Raw genomic sequence first — 8375 nt, 5'->3', positions numbered from 1 at the left:
AGATATACACCCATATACTACTAACACAACTACACACAGCCCTATACTACTGACACAACTACACACACAGCCCCATACTACTAATACAACTACAAACACAGCCCCATACTACTAATACAACTATACACACAGCCCTATACTACTAATACAACTACACACACAGCCCTATACTACTAATACAACTACACACACAGCCCTATACTACTAATACAACTATACATACAGCCCTATACTACTAATACAACTACAAACACAGCCCCAAACTACTAATACAACTACAAACACAGCCCCATACTACTAATACAACTGTACACACAGCCCTATACTACTAATACAACTACACACACAGCCCTATACTACTAATACAACTACACACACAGCCCTATACTACTAATACAACTATACATACAGCCCTATACTACTAATACAACTACAAACACAGCCCCAAACTACTAATACAACTACAAACACAGCCCCAAACTACTAATACAACTACACACATAGCCCTATACTACTAATACAACTACACACACAGCCCTATACTACTAATACAACTACACACACAGCCCCATACTACTAATACAACTACACACACAGCCCTATACTACTAATAAAACTACACACACAGCCCCATACTACTAATACAACTACACATACAGCCCTATACTACTAACACAACTACACACACAGCCCCATACTACTAATACAACTACACACACAGCCCTATACTACTAATAGAACTACACACACAGCCAAATACTACTAATACAACTACACATACAGCCCTATACTACTAACACAACTACACACACAGCCCTATACTACTAATACAACTACAAACACTGCCCCATACTACTAATACAACTACAAACACAGCCCCAAACTACTAATACAACTACAAACACAGCCCCAAACTACTAATACAACTACACACACAGCCCTATACTACTAATACAACTACACATACAGCCCTATACTACTAATACAACTACAAACACAGGCCCAAACTAATAATACAACTACAAACACAGCCCCAAACTACTAATACAACTACACACACAGCCCTATACTACTAATACAACTACACATACAGCCCTATACTACTAATACAACTACAAACACAGCCCCAAACTACTAATACAACTACAAACACAGCCCCAAACTACTAATACAACTACACACACATCCCTATACTACTAATACAACTACACACACAGCCCTATACTACTAATACAACTACACACACAGCCCCATACTACTAATACAACTACACACACAGCCCTATACTACTAATACAACTACACACACAGCCCCATACTACTAATACAACTACACACACAACCCCATACTACTAATACAACTACACACACAGCCCTATACTACTAATACAACTACACACACAGCCCCATACTACTAATACAACTACACACACAGCCCTATACTACTAATACAACTACACACACAGCCCCATACTACTAATACAACTACACATACAGCCCTATACTACTAACACAACTACACACACAGCCCCATACTACTAATACAACTACACACACACAGCCCCATACTACTAATACAACTACACACACAGCCCCATACTACTAATACAACTACACATTCAGCCCTATACTACTAACACAACTACACACACAGCCCCATACTACTAATACAACTACACACACAGCCCTATACTACTAATACAACTACACACACAGCCCTATACTACAAAAACAACTACACACACAGCCCTATACTACTAATACAACTACACACACAGCCCCATACTACTAATACAACTATACACACAACCCTATACTACTAACACAACTACACACACAGCCCTATACTACTAATACAACTACACACACAGCCCTATACTACTAATACAACTACAAACACAGCCCTATACTACTAACACAACTACACACACATCACAATACTACTAACACAACTATACACACAGCCCCATACTACTAACACAACTACACACAGCCCCATACTACTAATACAACTACAAACACAGCCCCAAACTACTAATACAACTACACACACAGCCCCAAACTAATAATACAACTACACACACAGCCCTATACTACTAATACAACTACAAACACAGCCCTATACTACTAACACAACTACACATACAGCACCATACTACTAATACAACTACAAACACAGCCCCAAACTACTAATACAACTACACACACATCCCTATACTACTAATAAAACTACACACACAGCCCTATACTACTAATACAACTACACACACAGCCCCATACTACTAATACAACTACACACACAGCCCTATACTACTAATACAACTACACACACAGCCCCATAATACTAATACAACTACACACACAGCCCTATACTACTAATACAACTACACACACAGCCCTATACTACTAATACAACTACACACACAGCCCAATACTACAAATACAACTACACACACAGCACCATACTACTAATACAACTACACACACAGCCCTATACTACTAATACAACTACACACACAGCCCCATACTGCTAATACAACTACACACACAGCCCTATACTACTAATACAACTACACACACAGCCCCATACTACTAATACAACTACACATACAGCCCTATACTACTAACACAACTACACACACAGCCCCATACTACTAATACAACTACACATTCAGCCCTATACTACTAACACAACTACACACACAGCCCCATACTACTAATACAACTACACACACAGCCCTATACTACTAATACAACTACACACACAGCACTATACTACAAAAACAACTACACACACAGCCCCATACTACTAACACAACTACACACAGCCCCATACTACTAATACAACTACAAACACAGCCCCAAACTACTAATACAACTACACACACAGCCCCAAACTACTAATACAACTACACACACAGCCCTATACTACTAATACAACTACAAACACAGCCCTATACTACTAACACAACTACACATTTAGCACCATACTACTAATACAACTACAAACACAGCCCCAAACTACTAATACAACTACACACACAGCCCCATACTACTAATACAACTACACACACAGCCCTATACTACTAATACAACTACACACACAGCCCCATAATACTAATACAACTACACACACAGCCCTATACTACTAATACAACTACACACACAGCCCTATACTACTAATACAACTACACACACAGCCCAATACTACTAATACAACTACAACCACAGCACCATACTACTAATACAACTACACACACAGCCATATACTACTAATACAACTACACACACAGCCCCATACTACTAATACAACTATACACACAGCCCTATACTACTAATACAACTACACACACAGCCCCATACTACTAATACAACTACACATACAGCCCTATACTACTAACACAACTACACACACAGCCCCATACTACTAATACAACTACACATTCAGCCCTATACTACTAACACAACTACACACACAGCCCCATACTACTAATACAACTACACACACAGCCCTATACTACTAATACAACTACACACACAGCACTATACTACAAAAACAACTACACACACAGCCCCATACTACTAACACAACTGCACACAGCCCCATACTACTAATACAACTACAAACACAGCCCCAAACTACTAATACAACTACACACACAGCCCCAAACTACTAATACAACTACACACACAGCCCTATACTACTAATACAACTACAAACACAGCCCTATACTACTAACACAACTACACATTTAGCACCATACTACTAATACAACTACAAACACAGCCCCAAACTAATAATACAACTACATACACAGCACCATACAACTAATACGACTACAAACACAGCCCCAAACTACTAATACAACTACACACACAGCCCCAAACTACTAATAGAACTACACACACAGCCCCAAACTACTAATACAACTACACGCACAGCCCTATACTACTAATACAACTACAAACACAGCCCTATACTACTAACACAACTACACATACAGCACCATACTACTAATACAACTACACACACAGCCCCAAACTACTAATACAACTACACACACAGCCCTATACTACTAATACAACTACAAACACAGCCCTATACTACTAACACAACTACACACACAGCACCATACTACTAATACAACTACAAACACAGCCCCAAACTACTAATACAACTACACACACAGCCCCAAACTACTAATACAACTACACACACAGCCCTATACTACTAATACAACTACAAACACAGCCCTATACTACTAATACAACTACACACACATCACAATACTACTAACACAATTATAAACACAGCCCCATACTACTAACACAACTACACATACAGCCCTATACTACTAATACAACTACACACACAGCCCCAAACTACTAATACAACTACACACACAGCCCCAAACTACTAATACAACTACACACACAGCCCTATACTACTAATACAACTACAAACACAGCCCTATACTACTAACACAACTACACATACAGCACCATACTACTAATACAACTACACACACAGCCCCAAACTACTAATACAACTACACACACAGCCCTATACTACTAATACAACTACAAACACAGCCCTATACTACTAACACAACTACACACACAGCACCATACTACTAATACAACTACAAACACAGCCCCAAACTACTAATACAACTACACACACAGCCCCAAACTACTAATACAACTACACACACAGCCCTATACTACTAATACAACTACAAACACAGCCCTATACTACTAACACAACTACACACACATCACAATACTACTAACACAATTATAAACACAGCCCCATACTACTAACACAACTACACATACAGCCCTATACTACTAATACAACTACAAACACAGCCCCAAACTACTAATAGAACTACACACACAGCCCTATACTACTAATACAACTACACACACAGCCCCATACTACTAATACAACTACACACACAGCCCTATACTACTAATACAACTACACACACAGCCCCATACTACTAATACAACTACACACACAGCCCTATACTACTAATACAACTACACACACAGCCCTATACTACAAAAACAACTACACACACAGCCCTATACTACTAATACAACTACACACACAGCCCCATACTACTAATACAACTATACACACAACCCTATACTACTAACACAACTACACACACAGCCCTATACTACTAATACAACTACACACAGCCCTATACTACTAATACAACTACAAACACAGCCCTATACTACTAACACAACTACACACACATCACAATACTACTAACACAACTATACACACAGCCCCATACTACTAACACAACTACACACAGCCCCATACTACTAATACAACTACAAACACAGCCCCAAACTACTAATACAACTACACACACAGCCCCAAACTACTAATACAACTACACACACAGCCCTATACTACTAATACAACTACAAACACAGCCCTATACTACTAACACAACTACACATTTAGCACCATACTACTAATACAACTACAAACACAGCCCCAAACTAATAATACAACTACATACACAGCACCATACAACTAATACGACTACAAACACAGCCCCAAACTACTAATACAACTACACACACAGCCCCAAACTACTAATAGAACTACACACACAGCCCCAAACTACTAATACAACTACACGCACAGCCCTATACTACTAATACAACTACAAACACAGCCCTATACTACTAACACAACTACACATACAGCACCATACTACTAATACAACTACACACACAGCCCCAAACTACTAATACAACTACACACACAGCCCTATACTACTAATACAACTACAAACACAGCCCTATACTACTAACACAACTACACACACAGCACCATACTACTAATACAACTACAAACACAGCCCCAAACTACTAATACAACTACACACACAGCCCCAAACTACTAATACAACTACACACACAGCCCTATACTACTAATACAACTACAAACACAGCCCTATACTACTAATACAACTACACACACATCACAATACTACTAACACAATTATAAACACAGCCCCATACTACTAACACAACTACACATACAGCCCTATACTACTAATACAACTACACACACAGCCCCAAACTACTAATACAACTACACACACAGCCCCAAACTACTAATACAACTACACACACAGCCCTATACTACTAATACAACTACAAACACAGCCCTATACTACTAACACAACTACACATACAGCACCATACTACTAATACAACTACACACACAGCCCCAAACTACTAATACAACTACACACACAGCCCTATACTACTAATACAACTACAAACACAGCCCTATACTACTAACACAACTACACACACAGCACCATACTACTAATACAACTACAAACACAGCCCCAAACTACTAATACAACTACACACACAGCCCCAAACTACTAATACAACTACACACACAGCCCTATACTACTAATACAACTACAAACACAGCCCTATACTACTAACACAACTACACACACATCACAATACTACTAACACAATTATAAACACAGCCCCATACTACTAACACAACTACACATACAGCCCTATACTACTAATACAACTACAAACACAGCCCCAAACTACTAATAGAACTACACACACAGCCCTATACTACTAATACAACTACACACACAGCCCCATACTACTAATACAACTACACACACAGCCCTATACTACTAATACAACTACACACACAGCCCCATACTACTAATACAACTACACACACAGCCCTATACTACTAATACAACTACACACACAGCCCTATACTACAAAAACAACTACACACACAGCCCTATACTACTAATACAACTACACACACAGCCCCATACTACTAATACAACTATACACACAACCCTATACTACTAACACAACTACACACACAGCCCTATACTACTAATACAACTACACACAGCCCTATACTACTAATACAACTACAAACACAGCCCTATACTACTAACACAACTACACACACATCACAATACTACTAACACAACTATACACACAGCCCCATACTACTAACACAACTACACACAGCCCCATACTACTAATACAACTACAAACACAGCCCCAAACTACTAATACAACTACACACACAGCCCCAAACTACTAATACAACTACACACACAGCCCATACTACTAATACAACTACAAACACAGCCCTATACTACTAACACAACTACAGATACAGCACCATACTACTAATACAACTACAAACACAGCCCCAAACTACTAATACAACTATATACACAGCACCATACTACTAATACAACTACAAACACAGCCCCAAACTACTAATACAACTACACACACAGCCCCAAACTACTAATACAACTACACACACAGCCCCAAACTACTAACACAACTACACACACAGCACCATACTACTAATACAACTACACACACAGCCCTATACTACTAATACAACTACACACACAGCCCCAAACTACTAATACAACTACACACACAGCCCTATACTACTAATACAACTACACACACAGCCCCATACTACTAATACAACTACACACACAGCCCTATACTACTAATACAACTACACACACAGCCCTATACTACTAATACAACTACACACACAGCCAAATACTACTAATACAACTACACACACAGCCCTATACTACTAAAAAAACTACACACACAGCCCTATACTACTAATACAACTACAAACACAGCCCTATACTACTAATACAACTACACACACAGCCCCATACTACTAATACAACTACACACACGGCCCCATACTACTAATACAACTACACAAACAGCACTATACTACTAATACAACTACACACACAGCCCTATACTACTAATACAACTACACACACATCCCAATACTACTAATACAACTACACACACAGCACCATACTACTAATACAATTACACACACAGCCCTATACTACTAATACAACTACACACACAGCCCCATACTACTAATACAACTACACACACAGCCCTATACTACTAATACAACTACACACACAGCCCCATACTACTAATACAACTACACATACAGCCCTATACTACTAACACAACTACACACACAGCCCCATACTACTAATACAACTACACACACAGCCCCATACTACTAATACAACTACACATACAGCCCTATACTACTAACACAACTACACACACTGCCCTATACTACTAATACAACTACACACACAGCCCCATACTACTAATACAACTACACATACAGCCCTATACTACTAACACAACTACACACACAGCCCCATACTACTAATACAACTACACACACAGCCCCATACTACTAATACAACTACACATACAGCCCTATACTACTAACACAACTACACACACAGCCCTATACTA

Source organism: Coregonus lavaretus (assembly GCF_964263955.1).
Source record: "Coregonus lavaretus genome assembly, contig: HAP1_SCAFFOLD_1640, whole genome shotgun sequence".
Classification (NCBI taxonomy): Eukaryota; Metazoa; Chordata; class Actinopteri; order Salmoniformes; family Salmonidae; genus Coregonus; species Coregonus lavaretus.
Note: the sequence above shows the minus strand (reverse complement) of the source record.